Source organism: Haliotis rubra, unplaced genomic scaffold (genome assembly GCF_003918875.1).
Source record: "Haliotis rubra isolate DU_JTF1 unplaced genomic scaffold, ASM391887v1 Scf2221, whole genome shotgun sequence".
NCBI classification, from domain to species: domain Eukaryota; kingdom Metazoa; phylum Mollusca; class Gastropoda; order Lepetellida; family Haliotidae; genus Haliotis; species Haliotis rubra.
Window position 1 is genome coordinate 1 of NW_025766250.1, and position 22802 is coordinate 22802.

General features: G+C 38.1%; 1 long non-coding RNA gene across 1 annotated transcript; it reads left to right on the forward strand.

The window, feature by feature from the left end:
• Positions 1-7225: 7225 nt before the first annotated feature.
• On the forward strand, positions 7226-21824 carry LOC124277526. Its single transcript, XR_006898845.1, has 3 exons — positions 7226-7375; positions 21098-21279; positions 21687-21824. It is a non-coding gene; the product is annotated as an uncharacterized LOC124277526 (long non-coding RNA).
• The last annotated feature ends 978 nt before the right edge of the window (positions 21825-22802 follow it).

Below are 22802 nucleotides of genomic sequence, written 5' to 3' on the forward strand. Positions count from 1 at the left end.
TGTATTTATATATGAACAGAGATACTTTAAGATCAATTTCAAGTTGCACTAATACCTTTACTCACAGTTTCATAATTAACTAATAAAACACAAAGATGATAGTTCATTGCAAACATCCGCTTCCTCGTCTGAGAACCCTCAAACTATTTCAGAAAACATGTAGTCTAATCCAATACAAGCCGACCCCTTAATTAATGAACTTAGACTCTCCCAGTGTGTAAACACGGTCTGAAGTTCGACCGATTAGCACAGAACCATTCAAGCATGATTCGACGGATCGGCACTGCTGACTGTTCAAAATTCGACGGATTAGGCCGTAATCCTGTATTCGCCTACATCCCAACATTTCATGGTCTGCTGACTGTTGATTACGCAATGATAAACTAGTGTCAACCCTATGATCTAAACGTGGACTCTTCTACTTGAAGTAGTTGACTGACTGAGTTTGGTTTTACGCCGCTTTTAGCAATATTCCAGCAACATCACGGCGGGGACACCAGAAATGGGCTTCACACATTGTACCCATGTGGGGAATCGAACCGGGTCTTCGGCGTGACGAGCCAACGCTTTAACCACTAGGCTACCCCACCGCCCCTGAAGTAGTTGACTCTCCCAGCCCCTCGCTTAAACCCTGACCGCCTACTTTTATAGGTATCCTTATTATTACAATACCGCCTAACTGTATAAACGACACTTAAGCCCACCTATGCTATACCTGTATATTATATAGACCCCTAACCCACCCACCCACCCCCACCCATTAACTAATTTACAATGTGTTTTTTCCCCTCACTGTCCCTTCATAAACTTTGGCCTTTTACATTTTATTTCCCATCTCATGTTTTAGACGTTGTTTATTCCAAATTCACATAAGTTAAAGCCCTTCATTTTATATATATTTTAGGTATGGTGGTTTTCCTTATTACCAATTATTAATAATTATATTGAACCCCGTCGGCGAAATTGGCCTAGCCAGAAGCCAACGTAAAACCATCAAATCGTCGTCGGCGTGAAATAGTTGAAGGACAAAAAGACAAACAATTATTTATTTCTGTTACTTGTCGTTTTCTGATCACAACGAAATGATAATTTGTTTATCATATATAACGTCATATCGTTTTTCTGATCACAATGAAATGATAATTTGTTTATCATCTATCACATCATATCATCACATCTTAATATCACATCAGTATTGAGAGAGATCACTTGTGCGGATGTCCATTCTCTCGCGTCAACTTGATAAGATGGCCAGCCGCGTCGAGGAACTGAAGGGGTGATCTTTCTGACCACAAAATGACAATTCGACCTTACCCGTCCACAGAAGCACAATGTATTTAAGAACGCTTATAAAGGAAAAACCGATGTTGTTTATTACAAATTATTTCTCACCACAATATCACAATTAGACTGTGTCCATACACAGAAGCTCCTTTTATTAAAGAACGCTTATGTTCGTAAAACAATTATTGTTTATACTTCAGATAGATCATTTCTCACCACAAAGTCACAATGAGACCTTATCCATACACAGAAGCTCATTTTATTTAAGAACGCTTATATTCGTAAAACAATTATTGTTTATACTTCAGATAGATCATTTCTCACCACAAAGTCACAATGAGACCTTATCCATACACAGAAGCTCATTTTATTTAAGAACGCTTATGTTCGTAAAATAGTTATTGTTTATACTTCAGATAGATTATTTCTCACCACAAAGTCGCAATTAGACCTTATCCATACACAGAAGCTCATTTTATTTAAGAACGCTTATATTCGTAAAACAATTATTGTTTATACTTCAGATAGATCATTTCTCACCACAAAGTCGCAATTAGACCTTATCCATACACAGAAGCTCCTATTATTAAAGAACGCTTATATTCGTAAAATAATTATTGTTTATACTTCAGATAGATCATTTCTCACCACAAGTCACAATTAGACTGTGTCCATACACAGAAGCTCCTTTTATTAAAGAACGCTTATATTCGTAAAACAATTATTGTTTATACTTCAGATAGATCATTTCTCACCACAAGTCACAATTAGACCTTATCCATACACAGAAGCTCCTTTTATTAAAGAACGCTTATATTCGTAAAACAATTATTGTTTATACTTCAGATAGATCATTTCTCACCACAAAGTCGCAATTAGACCTTATCCATACACAGAAGCTCATTATATTTAAGAACGCTTATATTCGTAAAACAATTATTGTTTATACTTCAGATAGATTATTTCTCACCACAAGTCACAATTAGACCTTATCCATACACAGAAGCTCCTTTTATTTAAGAACGCTTATATTCGTAAAACAATTATTGTTTATACTTCAGATAGATTATTTCTCACCACAAGTCACAATTAGACCTTATATCCATACACAGAAGCTCCTTTTATTAAAGAACGCTTATATTCGTAAAACAATTATTGTTTATACTTCAGATAGATTATTTCTCACCACAAGTCACAATTAGACCTTTATCCATACACAGAAGCTCCTTTTTATTAAAGAACGCTTATATTCGTAAAACAATTATTGTTTATACTTCAGATAGATCATTTCTCACCACAAAGTCGCAATTAGACCTTATCCATACACAGAAGCTCATTATATTTAAGAACGCTTATATTCGTAAAACAATTATTGTTTATACTTCAGATAGATCATTTCTCACCACAAAGTCGCAATTAGACCTTATCCATACACAGAAGCTCATTTTATTTAAGAACGCTTATATTCGTAAAACAATTATTGTTTATACTTCAGATAGATCATTTCTCACCACAAGTCACAATTAGACCTTATCCATACACAGAAGCTCCTTTTATTAAAGAACGCTTATATTCGTAAAACAATTATTGTTTATACTTCAGATAGATTATTTCTCACCACAAAGTCACAATTAGACCTTATATCCATACACAGAAGCTCCTTTTATTTAAGAACGCTTATATTCGTAAAACAATTATTGTTTATACTTCAGATAGATTATTTCTCACCACAAGTCACAATTAGACCTTTATATCCATACACAGAAGCTCCTTTTATTAAAGAACGCTTATATTCGTAAAACAATTATTGTTTATACTTCAGATAGATTATTTCTCACCACAAGTCACAATTAGACCTTATCCATATAACAGAAGCTCCTTTTATTAAAGAACGCTTATATTCGTAAAACAATTATTGTTTATACTTCAGATAGATCATTTCTCACCACAAAGTCGCAATTAGACCTTTATCCATACACAGAAGCTCATTTTATTTAAGAACGCTTATATTCGTAAAACAATTATTGTTTATACTTCAGATAGATCATTTCTCACCACAAGTCACAATTAGACCTTTATCCATACACAGAAGCTCATTTTATTAAAGAACGCTTATATTCGTAAAACAATTTATTGTTTATACTTCAGATAGATTATTTCTCACCACAAAGTCACAATTAGACCTTATATCCATACACAGAAGCTCCTTTTATTTAAGAACGCTTATATTCGTAAAACAATTATTGTTTATATTTCCAGATAGATTATTTCTCACCACAATATCACAATTTGACCGTGTCCATATGCATAGGCTCAATTAAGTTGGAGGTAAAATGAATTATGTGACATTTAAGTTTCACAGATTTTGACTGGAGCCTTGTTAATTTAAGTTGATAAGTCATGTGACTATTAACCTCTTGCGCCACACAGGCAGCTTGGGTTATCCGGGTAATAATATGTCTTCGCTATGAACATGCTGTCGGTGTGGATTTAGCGCAATAATTATGGACTAATTATTATTATTATGTTTTACAGATTTAAGATAGTATGCAGCAGAGAGGGTTCGGGTGATCCTGGCACAGTCAGGCTGGTAAGGCTCATCATCAGCTCAGGGCCCTTGCCTCCCTCTACACGCAGCTCAGACAGCGAATGGGACTTCTCCCAGGAAACGCTGCCTAGTCGAACCCACCAAGAACTTTCTCTGAGAATGTGTAGACTCCTTAACACTGCAGCCTTCTGCATTACCCAGAGTGTCAGAAGGGCTGTAATTCCCGGTGGAGAACCTGGGCACTCTCCTGATCTGCGCCAAGAGATCAGGAGGTACCCAAACCAAGGGCACTGAGAACAATGGGGAGCCTGACGACAGTGTACTTGGGATGCAAGCGAGACATTTCCAAAGGCGAGGTCCGCATATTTATCATGCTTTTCCTTAATCTTGCCAATCACATTGGTGTCAAAAAGGGACAGAAAATTCAATGATATAATCACTGGCTTTATCAAAGAGGACAAGATCAGGTTTGTTGGCAGGAATTCTTCTGAGGCTGTATATGGGCCTATTCCACAGAAGTTTGAAAGCATCATTTTCCATGACGCCCTGGACATGTTCAGGGTCGTACCATGGATGGACTTCGGTGTCAAAAGCCACAGGCATGGCGGAGACGGTAGTAAAACAACGAGCCATTCCATCATTTCTTTCAGATATGCTGTTTGTGATGTAAGGAAGGGCATCCACTGACAAGGTGTTGGACAGTCTCTGTAAATTCGTTACATAGTCGACATTTCATATTGATATTTTCTTTATAAAGAATAACATTTTGGCGATTGCGAGTGGAAGTGACTGGTCCTGAACAGCAAAAGGGAAGCCTTCAGTTTCACATTTAGGGGCGGTGGGGTAACCTAATGGTTAAAGCGTTGGCTCGTCACGCCGAAGACCTGGGTTCGAATCCCCACATGGGTACAATGTGTGAAGCCCATTTCTGGTGTCCCCCAAGTGCGGTGATGTTGCTGGAATATTGCTGGAAAGTGGCGTAAAACCAAACTCAGTCAGTCAGTCAGTCAGTTTCACATTTAAGACCAGCCGACTTCATCTAGGCGAAGGAGTCGGTGGATTGCTATTCTGTTCCTACACACTGCATGTATACACGATGCAATGGCTTCTCAGAAAGAAAGGACTTCACCTGGTTTACTCCCATCGCTGTACCGTCAAATTTCAGATTCTGTCCAACAACCTTGGCATGCTTAAAATAGCTGTCGACTTCCTCTGGCTTTCATCATGAGTCTTGACATCACCAGAGGGTCATCCGATAAATATGTGCAAAAGTACACACAAAAGAATTCTACTCATGGACAGCCTCCACATTAATCAAACCCCGACCTCCAGAATTGATTGGCATATCTAAACGATGGAGAGAAGAACGAGGGTGGTGGGCTCTGTTATCAGACACGATCCTTCTGGTCAGGCGGTCAAGACTCTGGATGTCTTGTTTCGTCCAATCAACTACTCCAAAGGAATAGGAAAGGACTGGCACAGCATAAGTATTGGTGGCTTTTACTTTGTTTCGAGCATTTAGCTCTGAGCTCCAGATTTTCTTTAGGCGAGAATTGTACCGTAAATATTATTATGTTATTATTGTTTTGTTATTATTTTATTATTATTCTGTTATTATTTTGTCATTATTATTACCAGTTGTGTTCACAAACTACTGTGGCCTTGATCCCTCACCAAAGGCATACCAGCGACACACTGAAGTCAATATTTTGTCACCTGTGTAGTTCCACCGATGAATACTCTATGTCAAGAGTAACAGGTGGACTCACTGACAAAGCTATGCTATACTGTATATTGTGGCATATAGGACGTGATGACTGACATACATATGTCAATGTAGGTAATAAAAGCCAGACAGGCTGCAACCTTTGTCGAAACTGGACATGCAGAATTAAATCGGTCTAAACATAATTTGATTTCCAAGAAATCTGGATCGGTAATAAATAATATGTAAATACCTCTCCAGGTAATGTGTTGAAATGGTTGGTTTGTACACATAGATAGTGCTAAACATAATGAAATTATGTTGCAACCAATGAAATGCATGAAGTCAGTATTTTGAAGTCAGTGGTGTCTGTAAAACATAATAATTATGCAGTTATCCTTTATCCCTTCTGCGAAAGGACCTTCATAATTAATGGCTGGAGGGTGGGGTGGGGGTTGATGATGTGTGTGCGTTGGGGGTCCGCCCAGTTTGTTCTGGGGGAGGTGTAGAGGCGATCATCAGGTTTGTATACATGAGCTAGGGTGGTGTCATTGATTTTGTACATGACATGCCGGGGGTCACTTCACCTTGTACATAAATTAGGGGGGCGGGCGGTATTGACATTGTCCATGCTTCTCCATAAAAGCATCATCATCATCATCACCACACACACACACCTCTTAGCCATTATAAACGATTTCTAAGTTTAAAATTGCTCCAATGTTTCGTTTTGGGCGATAAAATCGTGAACTGATTCAATGATGTCCATGTTTGTTGAACTGCTGACTGAACTATGGCTAGCTAAAAGTATTGATGTCAGAATTGAATTTCAGAATGTTGGTTGTTAAAAGTGGTTTTAGAAAATGTTAACCAGATATCTATTGAACAGCTGGTCTCGTCATTAGGACATATTCGTGCGAAGTGTTTGGTCTTAATAAAACAAACCACCAGTTGTCTGGTCAATATTTGAACCACTTCAGAAGCTCGTTTCTATTTGAAAAAACCCGTAAAATAAACAGGGCAATTGTAAAGGTACAGGAAGATTATCTGTTGCCACATAATAAAAATGCTTACCTTATCCTAAGACAGAATTTCATCTTTATTTATTTTCATTCCGAGAAGTTATTTGCTCTGAGAGAATATTTGTCGTCATTAACTATAAAGACAGAACCTGCAGACGGGTTAGTATCGGTCTTCAGCAACCAATGCTTGTCAAGAGGCGCCTGACGGGTGGTCAGGCTCGCTGGCTTGATTTGATTGACACGTGTCATCGTATCCCAATTGCGTAGATCGATGCTCATGCTGTTGATCACTGGATTCGGAAGTGCGATCAACCAACCAATCAACTACAAGAAATAGATTTCCTTCCTCTGAGAGGAGACGATGAGTTTTATTCACAACACATTTTGTTTGAGATGCAGCATGTAAACCGGAATGTTCTATTTTACTTTAAAACCCATTTTTTAGATTACATAAAAGTTTAACATTTTCTCGAACAAATGAATTGTTTTACAAAGAAAATCGATCCATTTGTCAGAGATTCAGCTTTTCACCGAAAGTTGTATTTACACCCATTTCCAGATATAACAAACCATATACCTTTCTGGAACAAACACTTTGTTTGCAAAATATAAATAATCACATACCAAATGAGTCGGCCCCTACAGTACGCTGATATTCTTGTAGGAGTCAACTCTGGCGTTATGCCTCATGGATCTTGTACGACTGAGAGGAAACCAATGGCTGGAGAAGATGATGAACTATTTCAAGAAATATCTTCCAAAACTGATGCTCGGTGACCAAGACCTCATCAATATATTTTTTCATTTTGAATCCAGGTAAGAACACGTATCGAGGAAATCCGTTTCATGAGATGAATAGATCAACTGAAATCGTGTCATAATGTTACAAGAGAAACGGTGTTTTACATGAATGAAAACTATTAATAATAACAGTAATAATTGTGAATATAAAATGCGCCTTTTCCATATACGAGTGACTGAGTGAGTTTGGTTTTACGCCGCTTTTAGCAATATTCCAGCAACATCACGGCGGGGACACCTGAAATGGGCTTCACACATTGTGCCCATGTGGGGATTCGAACCAGGGTCTTCGGCGTGACGAGCCGACGCTTTACCCATTATTAGGCTACCCCACGGCCCCTTTCCATATACGAGACACATGCTCACATAATCTGATTATTATTACCCCGGATTACACCAGCTCCTTTGGGAGGTAGAAAGTTAATAGTCACATGACTTATCCCACCGGGTACCCGGGTAGGGCAAGTGAGTTTATTCACAATTACCTGTTACGACGTAAATTGTAATAAAACGCAAATTGTAATACTTGCAGCAAATTGTAATAAACTTGACGTAAATTGTGTAAAAAACGTAAATTGTAATAAAAATTGACGTAAATTGTAATACGCAAATTGTAATAAAATTGACGTAAATTGTAATAATTTTCGTTGCGGTAAAATGTAACAAATAAGTTTACGTAAATTGTAATAACAGTTTTTAATCACTCGTAAATACGCGGCTGTTCTGTTTTCGTTGCATTTCATACATCAAATAAGCTTGTTAGGGCGATAACTCAAGAAAGAAATGATGGAGTTTGTTCAAATTTGGTACCAAGGTATATTACGAGATTCACCGACACAGTAAGGAAATGGAGTGACCTTGAGATAATTTTCAAGGTCACAGCAAAAATCTGAGGGTTTTGCCAATATAAAGATTGTTAGCGCTGATAACCCAAGAAAGAACTGACAAATCTTAGCCAAATGACGAAAAATAATATTCGTCCTGATATATATCTGATATAAAATCTCTTACTGTCCCTCTGTATCATGTCTTTTCGCAAATATCTTTAAGGTTTTGATATGTATAAATATAAAGTGGGGGGTGGGTGGGGATGGGTATGGGTTTCTAACGGGTATATCAAATCAAATCAAATCAAATTACACATTTGAATAGCGCTACATATCCAGAGTCCTGCCTATGTGCGCTTAGTCGAATGCTCGTTTGAAGAGGATGGTTTTGCGCGACAAGATCGGAAACTGTTGATATTTTCCGTTTTCTGACATTTTCAGTAATCAATTCCAGAGTACAGCACCCGGTCTGCTAAATGATCTGTCTCCGTATGTTGTGGTTCGGACGAAAATGGAATAGCCTTAGCTGACTAGCAAATGGAATGCATCACAAATTAAACTTCAAGAAACAAAATATGCAAGAAACACATTTTGTATGTTTGAGATTGGTAGAGGTCGGCTAGAATCAAACTTAGATATTAAACTTCACAAAAAGGCAATTTGAAACTACAATCGCTTGTTCAAATGACTCCCCTTCGGTTTACTGGAAAGAACTCGAGAAAGATATTATGGATTTTGTTCAAATTTGGTACCAAGGTTTATTGACGAGATTTTACTGACACCACTTGAATTTAGTGACCTTTGAGGTCATTTTAAAGGTCACAGCGAAGGTGTAACAGTTTTGCACATGCCAAGCTTGGTAGCCGCGAACTTGGTAGCCGCGTAGAAGAATTAATAGATTTTGATCCAATTTTATATCAAGGTGTATTGGCGGGAATCCTACTACACCAATTGAAACAAAATATGCAAAAAACATGTTGTATGTTGGTAAAGTCAAACATAGATATTAAACTGCACAAAAAGCAATTTTAAACTATAATCGCTTGTTCAAGTGACTCCTTCATGTTTACTGAAAGGGCTTGTTTTTGGAGACAGTACCACCCCCTTTCAGTTGACGTCATCATAAGGATATAACTCATCCTAAAAGTTTTCACTTATTCAAACATGGTGTCAAGGGGTTCAAACTAAATACTGAATGGTCACACAAGTGTCAGCTCTCAATACGTTGTATATCTGGACACAATGTTTTTGAAAATTTAAAATGAGGGTGTCCTAAAAAAAACTAGTCCCCGTCTAAATGTAAATCAAGCAATCCAAATCTTTGAATGTTGATGATGACGGGAAGTCATCCAATACTATGCTGAACATATTTTATATGATACTATCTGAGGGTATACCATTATCCAAGAGATAGCGCAATAGTGCAGTTGTAAGGCGTCTGCCTATCACGCTGAAGGTCTCTGTTTCGAGGAGGCACTGAGGTTCGGTCTCCTGAGATGGGCACATTTGCGTAGTATCCTTGGACATGATACTTAGATCTACACTGTCTCAGTTCACCCAGCTCTAAAATGGGTACCCGTGAGTATGTGCTGGCAATGTGAGTGTTGAGTTCATTGCGCCTAACATGCAGCATGGCTGTACAGTCCCCAGGGAGTTGAAAAGTATCGGAAACTACGATAGTGTCCTTTGATCGGGGACAGTAATTGTGTACGTAGCGCCGTGAGCAGGCAATGTGCCTGGATGTGAGCGCCATATAAGCGGACTATTACTATTATTAGATATCAAATGGGAGATCGTTTTCCGTTTTCTGCAAAATTGCAAGAAACATAATACCCCAAATGTTGTGATGACTAATATCTCGTTAACCACATTACCCACATGAAATTTTAGATATGACTTTGCTAATGATTCCTTCAAAATAAAATGGAAGCTTCTTTCAAACATTGACATCGAGAATATAGTTAGTTTGACTACTTTTCAACGCCCCTCGTAACATACTTAAAAGAAATGAGAACGTCTTAAGGAAAAAGCATTTTCGATCTCTGAATACTCTGAGCTATTTAAATACAAAAAGCAAAGGAATAAAGTAAATAATCTGAAAAGAATAGCCAAGGGAAACTTATATTCTAATTTTGATAACTATTTATCACCTCAGTCTAATACTCCTAATCAGGTGTTTAGTACTTCATCGGGGCCCACCTCTCTTTCTTGTCACTGATGATTCTGTTATACCTTCAGTTTTTACAGATTTGGATAAAGCTCAAACATTAAATGAATATTTTGTATCTGTTTCAAATGTTACTGATGGTGGCAAGACTTTGCCACCTGTTAGCCACGCTGTGTTAAAAGTATAACAAATGTCATTAACACGTCACAATTTAATTCTGACTCACAAAAAGTCCAGAAACTCTCCAAGCACTGTGGGTACTTTCTGACAAGTGATTTGGACCAAATTAAACCAGTTGTTAAGTGAATATATGCCAAGGATGAAATTTTTTTGCGAAAACTTTAGATTTAGTCCTCGCTCGCCCATGGGCCGGTCCATGGGCGAGAATGCTTTAAGTTTGCTCAGAATTCATGTTTTGGAGGTTGTAAATGAATGAGTGTATGTTTATAAGCATCTTTGACACAAAATTCAACTCATTTTGACTTAATTCGACTAAGTTAGAACGATATTAAAAACTCTCGCCCATCAAATTATATAATTCTGTGAGACATGAAATGAAAAATAGTGGAAACATTTTTTTTTGTCGTAATGTTGCATTGCTGTACCTTTACCCGTCGGAGAAGTCCTCTCAAAAAGATATATATTCCGTTGTTTGAGCAGGCCTATATGACTATTACGCCCCATTGCTGCTAAACAACTCGTGGTAGACCTTTAGTCTGACATAGACGCAGACCTTGCATGTTCAAGTTCACATCTGATAGGGGCCGAAAAAATTGAACTGACATGAATGCAATATCTCAGTGGGTTATTGTTTTCCTAAGTAAGTGGAGTCTTCTACAACATTGGAGACAAGTGTGTATCGCTGTCCTTCTGATATTCCCCAACGGAAGCTTCTACCCATTTTAGGTACAATGTGCATGTTACAGAATAGTAGGGAATAGTCTGAAGACGTTTCAACCTCTGACCAGGATTCTCCGAACTTTGTAACAGTCGTTTGAGAGATCAAAAGAGAAAGGGTAGTGCGCGATGTATCTGACGGACGTATGTGGAGAACGTTTGAAGAATGTTACTGTATAAATACAATAATTGAAATACCAGTTATGTTTAAAAGTACCCCAAATCTGATAGCCAGAGAGATTATTGTGAAAGATCGCAGTATTTATCTTCATAAACGGGCCAAGATAAAAGTACATGCCATTCATCCCCATATTATATCCCTTCTATAGACACGAGACATCGTTGTTACAGGTAGGGCAAACACTGTCTTCTATAGGTATCTGCCGGTTTCACGCTACATACATGTATTCAAATTATTGAGAAAAACTAGCGACGCAAGATCTCCTCCATCTACACATATAATTGTATACATACCCAGTGATTAGTGATAGCGTTGAAGCAACTTATTAAAATTTACGACAGACACTAATCATCAGCTGCAGTAGTACTTAAGCAAGCCATACCTAGCATCGTATTTATTACTCTTTACATAAGGTGAAATATCACAGGGTTGTCATGGTAACGATAATTTGGCATACTATTTATTGTCTTACTCTTTAATCAGCGATTAGAATTCTAAACCAGTTTTGAGGTCAGCATGTTAAGAGAAAAGAAGTTGTAAAATGAAAAGTATTGTGATCGAATCTATTGGCCTTTGTAAACGCAAGTTTCAAGCCACCTACATAAAACCTGTTTTTTCATGATAAATATCTTGCTAATCCGTGGCATGATTCCGACCATATCATGAGCATGTGTTTGTGAATCATAATGAAATAGTGATGTTACAAGGCGTCCATGCCGCGTCAACAAACACATGCAAACGCACGAAAATTGCAATACGAGCCCCTACACCAATGATTCTCCGTGACCTGGGGACACTTGTGATTGAGCGTATGTAGGGACGTAGTCTGTCATACAGACCCTGAAGCAAATATATCCAAGTCCACGCAAGTCTAGAAAAATGTGGCAAGTCTAGATTTCCACAGCTTCAGGAGAATGTCTCAGGGCTCCTTTTATTATTATTTCTCTTTTTACTATGAACTTTTTTCTGTAAAATATGTTCATTTCAGAGACCAGTTGTTCGTCTAGTAAGGACGGGTAGAAGACAAAAGACAAAATGGATACTCGTGCTGTCATACTTTTTGAATTATATGTAAACATTCGTTCTTGTCTCCGGGATAAATGTATATTTTCCAGTTTCAATAAATGTACATTCAGAGGATATCGAAATCTAGGTTGCTTATTTGAATCTTATTTACAATTAAAGACCCAAAACAATGGTTTGTTTTCCAAATTGTTGGTTTTCCATACCTTGTCCCAGTCTGTAATCACAGTCACAGACCGATATTATTTGCCCTTCTGTCCAGCCCTTACTGTAATATGTATATTGCAATACTGTATATGTTGCACATATACTACACAACGTATTATGCATGTAGTCAATGCTATGCTAAACAACGTCCACTCGTATTCAAGATTACACCTGGTTAGAGATGCAAACAAATGTGTATTCGTATGTGCATTTTAATGAAATGAGGAACCAAGCAAGCAAAATCATAGTATGCATAAAAATCAAAGTTGGTACACTGGGACTCGTTATCATCGGAGGAAGCTCACAGTTTCACTTGTATGGACGATCTATTATAAGTACGTGTTGTCTGTCTGTGTAGACAGAACCGTTACATAGCATGTAGAGCACGGATACACTGCTCGTGCATCCCACACACTCACGTGCACGTTAGCTTCACAACATTCGCAGCGCGTTCACCGTTAACATCTGGCGGTGCGTCACTGACTGAAGATGTGAAGGGAGGCATTGACAACTTCATGAGCACATATTATCATACATTTATCTAAATCATATAAATTGTTCATTTACATCACATGTGCATCTCTGCAAAAGCGCAATGTTACTGTAAACAACACAGTTTTATGTACAGTTATACCGATGTTAACATATGTAAAGCATGGAGTCATGATGACTATCGACAGTAACTGTTCATGCGAGATCGATGCAAGGGCATTATGGGTATTTCAAAACAAGTTATCTCATGACTGTAATAGTATTCATTTGTCTTGACTCAGACTAATCACCCTTGAGTTTAGTAGACTTGCACACTTCATCGAAGTGCTGTTGGCCACCTTCTCGCCGGCCCGTCCCCCATCTTAATGAGGATGCATGACCCCGCTGGTCACCCATGACGCCTCAACTTTCTTATACAAGACCAGTTATGGGCTCCTTCGACCTTGCCCTGCTCGGGTCCGGTGAGATCTTCATTGATGATAAATCGTGTCAACTGACAAGTTATGCGTTCTCCTAAGGTCCTCATATAGCTTCCCGTCTCGATTACGATTTGTGAATCTTAAATCTGAATCCTATATGTGTTATTCAGAATGGTTGCATTGTATTCTCTCTTCAGAAACAGTTTTAAAAGGAAGTAATAAATAAAACTATGTTTTTCAATGGCAATGCTAGAAAATAAAATGTTATATATACACATACTGCACTTTCGAATGAAAGCATATATGAAATTATCTGCTGTGGGTCCATATATATGAAAACAACCATAGGAATGTGTGCTTGATGTTTAACAAATTATGTTCTGGTCACGTGTCCTCGTTGATCATGGAGTGTCGGTTTTGCTTGGCTAGTGGTTAAAGCGTTCGCTCGTGGATCCGGGTTCAATTTCCCATATTTGCATAATGTGTGAGGCCACCCCGAGATAATATTGCTGGAATATTACAAAAAGCGGCGCAAACCACCCTCACTCGCTCACTCGTTGATTACAGAGTAACAGCATGCTACGAGATTCCTTCTTATCGTTTATTTGCATATCTCCTTTGTAACTCTTTAATCTTGCATGAAAACGCATTTAGATGATATCAGCTTTTACTGACATTATTGTAACATGCAATTTGTATGTGTCTCTGTATGGTTCATACACGGACATGGGCGACGACAAAATAGTCGGGGCTGCATGAAATACATTGACAGTGTCGGTTATAATGAAGCGAGTTTAGTTTTACCCGCCATTAGCTAAACTGGCTTCACACATAGTAATCCATTTGGGGAATCGAACCCGGGTCTTCGGCGTGACGAGTGAACACTTTAACCACTTGGCTACCCCACAGCCCAAATAATGGATGAACGTTTGTCAAGTTATATTTATCAATAATACCATTTGCAAGGCATTACATGTACTTGACTTCATACTCATAGGCATATATGGAGAGATTATTCATATTGGTCAACCCATTTCGATCGTTATTAAAGTCATTACTGCAAAATTTACACTAGTCTTCCATGTTAAAAACATGTCTTTTTAAACACAGCTTCTATACCGAGCTGATTTGCTTTTCAGTCACTTCACGTCCCATGCCCAGCGATGACATTGGCATTATGTGATTTACACCAGCCATTAATGTTAAATAGCTGTCTTTGAAACACAGAAAGTATTCCGAGCTGATTTGCTTTTCAGTCACTTCCCGTCCCACGCCCAGCGATGACATTGGCATTATGTGATCTGACAACGGAAAACAAATGGAAGTTCTTGTGCTTATTTACTCTTTGAAGTGCAGCGTTTCTACAACTTTAACACATGCTAAATGATACATAATAGTGGATAAAAAGAAACCTTTGCTTTTTAATTTAGTTTGTAAACTACTGACTGTAGTACGTATGTTGTGACAACCACCATCTGTCGTCGTATACATGTATCTCTATAAAGCGAAAGCGTGTAGTGAACGCCTGTGTTTGTTCGTGCTGGTCATTCTTTCCTTTGGGAACATGAATCTAATCAATGCCCTGTATGGTGTTTATGCATAAATCCATGTTGAGTTACTCACTAACATTGCTGGGAGTTTTAAAACTCTTTTGTTACCTTTGATCGCGCAGTGAATATCGAAGATATTCAGTCGCAGATGATATTGTGAAGCTTAATTCATAACGCCATTCGTGTTGAAACATGTAACGGATATTACTTCATACGTTTACACGCGCACCACCTCCTGTAATAAACTTGACAGAGAACGGTTCTCTACATGAACGGTTCTATGTCATGATAACTGTCTCTTACAGTAATATGTAGAGTTTCAAGTTAGGTTTAGTACTACGGAAGCGTAGTAGGGCCACGGTGAAAAAATATGTTTGGTCTCACTATCTCCTACGTAGGACTTAATATCTCCTACGTAAGGCATATATTTTCTCCCTACGTAGGACAAATTATCCCCTACGTAGTACTTAATATCTCGTATATACGTAGGAGATGAGCGATATATTAATAGACATTAATCTGATATGGTCGACTTAGATCCGCAGACATTTATTTATTTATTTATTTATTTATTTATTTATTTATTTATTTATTTATTTATTTATTTATTTATTTATTTATTTATTTATTTATTTATTTATTTATTTATTTATTTATTTATTTATTTATTTATTTATGTATGTATTTACTTATTTATTTATTTATTTATAACATAATCCGTTTAACTGTAATCACTTCTCCCTGAAGATAAAAGTGGAAACATGTTGGAGAAGATCCGTGTCGTGTGATTATTTCAGAAACTTCTTCTTATATATGTACTACTGTACGCTCGGTATTCTCATCACTTTCTTTATATATATATATATATATATATATATATACAGTTATATAGTTATATGATTTTTCAACTGGAGTATATCATCCGAGTATTCAATGTGCTGCACGTCCACGTGAACTCATTATTCTTATCACCAAAAAGAGCCTGACAAAGAAAGCAGTATTACGCAAGCTAGCACGCCTTATTAAGCTGCACTCGCTCTTGCTACCAGTATCAGTTACGTCTTGTCTGCGGTGTTGGCAGATCTTGTGAGGTGCTTTTTCGAGGGATTAAAAGGTTCAGTGGTGAACAAAGGGCGATGAGGTGCCTCTTTGTCCCCTCAAGTGTCCCTAGCTGTCCCAATAGAATAGCACTTTATCTCTCTTACATCCTCGATAATCTCCAGGGTATACGTTACGATCACTCTCCACTATACCCTGGATGCATCCACGGCTTAGGGCGATGATTTTATTACCTCAATTGGCTGGCTTTTTATCCAATCAGTACCCTACGCTGGGAAGTTGAGCGTACCAATCACAACTCACTTTCGCTTCTTAAATTATCTAACCGTTAAAACTTTGCAACACAATTGATGCAGAGGTACTCTGAAAGAAGTAGAAGGAGTTCTGTCATATATCTTTTAAAGTTTCAGATCTGTCAATTTGTCTTTATTATTTCCCAAAAAATCTGAGTGGCACTGCGAACAAACCTTCGCGACTGCGACCGCTATCCTTGTTGACACTGGCAAGCTCGGTTGTAACCAGGCGCCAGCGATTTTATGACTGACTGACTGACTGACTGAGTTTGGTTTTACGCCGCTTTTAGCAATATTCCAGCAACATCACGGTCGGGGACACCAGAAATGGGCTTCACACATTGTGCCCATGTGGGGATTCGAACCCGGGTCTTCGGCGTGACGAGCGGACGCTTTAACCATTAGGCTACCCCACCGCCCCCAGCGATTTATGATATCCTTAGCAAATGTAACTTAAAATTCCTCTCATAAAAATACAATAATATGTAGTAATATGATGAAGAAAATAATACGAACCAGGTTAAACTATGACAACGCAATATATGAATGTATGATCGAAACATAAATCATAATAAATCACATATGATTAAAACATTAAATTAACTTCAAATATGTCATTGCGTCAACATTGAAAATAAATTCGAAAATGAAGAAAAGAAACTTACATTTCAAAGCGTAAACAAACAATATCCTGTTTTATTGGGATATGCTATGAAGAACTTCAAAATGTAATAGAAATAACATTAAATTATTGAAAGCTATTACTCGTAAAATATGTCCTTGCGTCAACATCGAAAATAACTCCATAATGAAAAACATACACAAATAATCTCTGGCTTTTTTAAGACGTGTCACGAATAATTTCACAGCTGGTAGAATTAACATGAAATTATAGAAACCATATGCTAACAAAAATTTGAAAATTAGTAATGACAAAGCGTTTGTCACAAACATAGCTATTACCCCCGCCACATGTCGATATCTGAATGTCGCAATTATCCTCTGTCTGACCCTGAAAATTATGTAAACGTTACCGAAACTGTCATCTGATGCCTTGATACAAAATGCGAACAAATTCCATCCATATTAATTCTGTCTTGTATTTTCGGACTAAAAAGTTAGACATGTGCAAAAACACTTTTCACTGTGAACTTAAAATGAGCACAAGTTTCCCAATCAATTGGTGTTGGGGGAATCCCGCCAATACACCTTGATATAAAATTGGATCAAAATCTATTAATACTTTCCTGAGTTCGCGGCTACCAAGCTTGGCATGTGCAAAACTGTTACACCTTCGCTGTGACCTTTAAAATAACCTCAAGGTCACTAAATTCAAGTGGTGTCGGTAAATCTCAATCTCAGTCAATAAACCTTGGTACCAAATTTGAACAAAATCCATCATTTCTTTCTCGAGTTCTTTCAGTAAACAGAAGGGGAGTCATTTGAACAAGCGATTGTAGTTTTGAAATTGCCTTTTTGTGAAGTTTAATATCTATGTTTGATTCTAGCCGACTTCTACCAATCTCAAACATAGCATATTTTGTTTCCTGAAGTTTGTGATGCATTTTATTGCAGATTTTACGTTTTTGGGAGTACCAAGCCAAGATACAAAGTCTCACAAAATGGGATCGTGAGGCTGCAACATAGCAAAATAAATTTGCTTTTGAGGCTGACAGATAATATGTAGAAAAATAAAACATAAAAACAGCTGCATTTGTATCATATTCTAGGTGAGGCTGACTACTATTTGAACGTTCCTCGTAGTTATACCCGAACACCCACCCACCTCTCCGACTCTACATGCATGCAAGTGTGTTAAATATACCCGTTAGAAACCCACCCCTACCCCACTCCCCACTTTAAATGTATACATATCAAAACCCTCAAAAGATATTTGCGAAAAAGACATGATACAGAGGACAGTTTATATCGATTATATATCAGGACGAATATCATTTTCGTCATTTAGCTAAGATTTGTCAATTCTTTCTTGGAGTTATCGCGCTAACAATCTTTATATTGGCAAAACCCTCAGATTTTTGCTGTGACTTTGAAAATTATCTCAAGGTCACTCCATTTCACTTGTGTCGGTAAATCTCGCCAATATACCTTGGTACCAAATTTGAACAAACTCCATCATTTCTTTCTTGAGTTATCGCCCTAACAAGCTTATTTGATGTATGAAATGCAACGAAAAACAAACAGCCGCGTATTTACGAGTGATTAAAACTGTTATTACAATTTACGTAAACATTTATTACATTTTACCGCAACGAAAATTATTACAATTTACGTCAATTTTTATTACAATTTACGTTTTTATTACAATTTACGTCAAGTTTATTACAATTTGCTGCAAGTATTACAATTTGCGTTTTTATTACAATTTACGTCGTAACATTACCTCTGTTCACCCAGCAGATAATGGGTACCCGGTGGGATAAGTAATATGGCTATTAACCTTCTACCGCCTCTATAGCATGGGTTATCTGTAGCATTAATGTCTATTATGTTACATAGGGCGTGGAGTTCAGCCACTGTATAGGTGGCCATACTATATGTGTCGATGGTTGAACTTATGTGTTGATGAATGAAGATATGTGTTGATTGGTGTGTTGATCGAGAAATTATGTGTTGATCGGTGGACATATGTGTTGACGGATGAACATATGTGTTGATTGATGGACATGTGTGTTGATGGATGGACATCGTTACAGAGAAACTGTATGAATGTTCCAACATGTCTTCGTTACAGAGAAGCTGTATGAATGTTCCAACATGTTTTCGTTACAGAGAAGTTGTATGAATGTTCCACCATGCGTCTTCGTTACAGAGAAGCTGTATGAATGTTCCAACATGTCTTCGTTACAGAGAAGCTGTATGAATGTTCCACCATGCTATTTCTTCGTTACAGAGAAGTTGTATGAATGTTCCAACATGTCCACGTTAAAGAGAAGCTGTATGAATGTTCCAACATGTCCACGCTAAAGAGAAGCTGTATGAATGTTCCAATGGATGTCTTCGTTACAGAGAAGTTGTAATGAATGTTCCAAATACGTCCACGTTAAAGAGAGAAGCTGTATGAATGTTCCAACATGTCTTCGTTAAAGAGAAGCTGTATGAATGTTCTCCTCCAACATGTCTTCGTTACAGAGAAGCTTTCGTAAGGAATGTTCCAACATGTCCACGTTAAGCGAGAAGCTGTATGAACGTTCCAAGCCGTATGAATCGTTCCAACATGTCTTCGTTACAGAGAAGCTTTTCGTATGAATGTTTCACCATGTTCAAGCTACAGAGAAGTTGTATGAATGTTCCACCATGGTTTTGTTACAGAGAAGCTGTATGAATGTTCCAACATGTCCACGTTAAAGAGAAGTTGCATGAATGTTCCAACATGTCTTCATTAGTTATGAGAAGCTGTGCTTTGAATGTTCCAACATGCCCTCTCGCTTGCAGAAGCTAAAGTGAATGTTCCACACATGTTCACGTTAGAGAGAAGCTGTATGAATGTTCCAACATGTTCTCATTAAAGAGAAGCTGGTATGAATGTTCCAACACGTCTTCGTTACAGAAGTTGTATGAATGTTCCACCATGGTTTTATGTTTCAAGAGAAAGTTGTATGAACAAGTCTCACATGTCCACGTTAAAGAGAAGCTGTATGAATGTTTCCAATACGCTCCTCGTTACAGAGAAAGTTGCGTTGAATGTTCCAACATGTCTGCGTAACAGAGAAGTTAAAGGAATGTTCCAGCATGTCTCTGCTATGAGAAGCCGTATGAATGTTCCAAATACGTCTTCAAGTTGGCAGAAAAAATGTGTGCTGAATGTTCCAATGATCATCTCTCGTTACAGAGAAGCCGTAAAATGAATGTTCCACCGCCGTCCCTCGCGTTATAGAGAAGCTGTAATGAATTGTTCCAAGTCATGTCTTCGTTACAGAAAATGTGTATGCAATGTTCCACTCACGTCTTCGCTTGCAGATAAGCTGTATGAATTTTCTCCAACATGTCTTCGTTCCAGAGAAGCTTTCGTATGAATGTTCCAGCACGTCTTCGTTACAGAGTAGTTGTGCTGGAACGCTCCCAAAACATGTCTCGTCATATGGCAGCCGCATGAACACCCCAACATGTCTTCGTTACCGAGAGGCTGTATGAATGTTCCAACATGTCTTCGTTACAGCAGAGAAGCTGTACGAACGTCTTCACGTCTCGCCAGAAGCCAGCGAACGTTACGTTGCAGAAGTTGTATGAATGTTCAAAACATGCCCTCGTTATAGAGAAGCAGCATGAATGCTGCAGCATTTGTGCGTTCCAGAGAAGCTGCATGAATGTTCCAACATGTCTCGTTACAGAGAAGCCGTGTATGAATAAAACTCCAACATACACTTCGTTACAGAGAAGCTGTATGAATGTTCCAACATGACTTCGTTACAGAGAAGCTGTATGAATGTTTCAACATGTCTTCGTTACAGAGAAGCTGTATGAATGTTTCAACATGTCTTCGTTACAGAGAAGCTGTATGAATGTTTCAACATGTCTTCGTTACAGAGAAGCTGTATGAATGTTTCAACATGTCTTCGTTACAGAGAAGCTGTAAATGTTCCAACATGTCTTCATTACAGAAAAGCTGTATGAATGTTCATGTGAGTGGAACTACAGAGCTGACCATTGTCAATTTCCAACAACACGATCTCGGTGTCCGCCAGCTCTGAAAGATGGTGCTTACACTCTCCATGGCAACAGCCAGCGATTTCATGGGCCGAAATACCCCGCTCTAAGTGCCGTATATACAGCTTTTCAATCTGTAAGTATTGAAAATAGTTCTAGCCATGAATGAAAACCAGACACTCAAGCTGTGACACCCACAATGTGTTATCAAAATTTGTATTGTTTCAAAAGTTACGCACAACAGAAAATATATAGTATGTTTGTTTATAGTTTAACGCCACACTCAGCAATATTCCAGCTATATAGCGGCGGTCTGTAAATAATCGAGTCTGGACCAGACAATCCAGTGATGAACAGCATGAGCATCGATCTACGGATTTGGGTAACATAGTAGTATTTACGTCAAACAAACATGACTGAAAATGATGATTACACCACAAGTCTTCACAAATGTACCAACGTATTGTACATGATTTAACAAGATGGCTTGTACAGTACACATCCTCACTAACCCACTGATGCCTCGATCATTTCCTTTTTCAGCATCAACTTGGACTCGACACAAAGACAGCCCTACTGGAGAGCATTAAAACACGTCTTAAGGGCGCAAGGAGCAGCTGTGGCAGCATGCCTGAAGCATTTTATAAGAAAATAGAAGAACATATCAATTTATCATCTGCAGTGCATTAATAGACTAGTATGTCTTTGGATAAACATTGGCCTTCTTTCGTGGGGTATTAACTGAGTAACTTACAGAGGGAATGAACTGTGATCGAGATTTTACATTTATTCACTGTGCAATATGGCAATATTACCAGCCATGTCACGTCATGTTGTTCTACACGGAACAGAAAACTTACAGATAATGGATATTTTCTGGGATATGGTTTTTTATATACAGAAAGCGACTGAGTAACCAGTTTCATGACAAATATTCCCCCAAATAGTCAGGATCACTGTCACGTTGTTTGTTTTGAATACATACGGGCGTACATTCTTCCTTCCCACGCAGGTTACTTGTCATATCTTCCTACGAACCTCTGTTCTAATAACGGCCCTTTCATGGTGCGAGTGTTCAGGATTCGTGATTGGTTGCAATCAGATTTAGTTGTGCAATCAGCAGCGTTGTTTCAAAAGTGATCATTCGCAAGGACTCGGTAATTTCCGTATGCTTCGGGAAAACTAGAATCTCTTCCCCGCAAACGTTTATTCTAGACAGAACTCAGTCAAGTAATAGCGGATCAATGGCGTCTCCATCGCCCTCTTGAAAACGGACACGCTAGCCATTAAATGTCTTGTGTGTCACATAAATACAAGTCTCCGACAGAGGAGGAATATTTGTGGCCCAACATTTGCTTGCATTAGTCAAGTTGGATCTAAGTCGATGTAACACGTGTTCTGATTGGATAGTAAGAAGGGAGATAATTTGTGTTGCGTTTTTTTTTTGGCCGCTAGGGGATTTTACGAGAGAACCGGGAACTATGGCCGTATTAGAACAGAGGTTCGTAGGAAGATATGATAAGTAACCTCTGTGGGAAGAGAATGACGGGCGTACGGCATAAAACAAGATTCATGCAAACACCCAATATGTAAAATGTTAATAACCTGTTAATCTACGTACATATGTGACCGTTAATTGAACCAGTTGTCTGTGCAGAG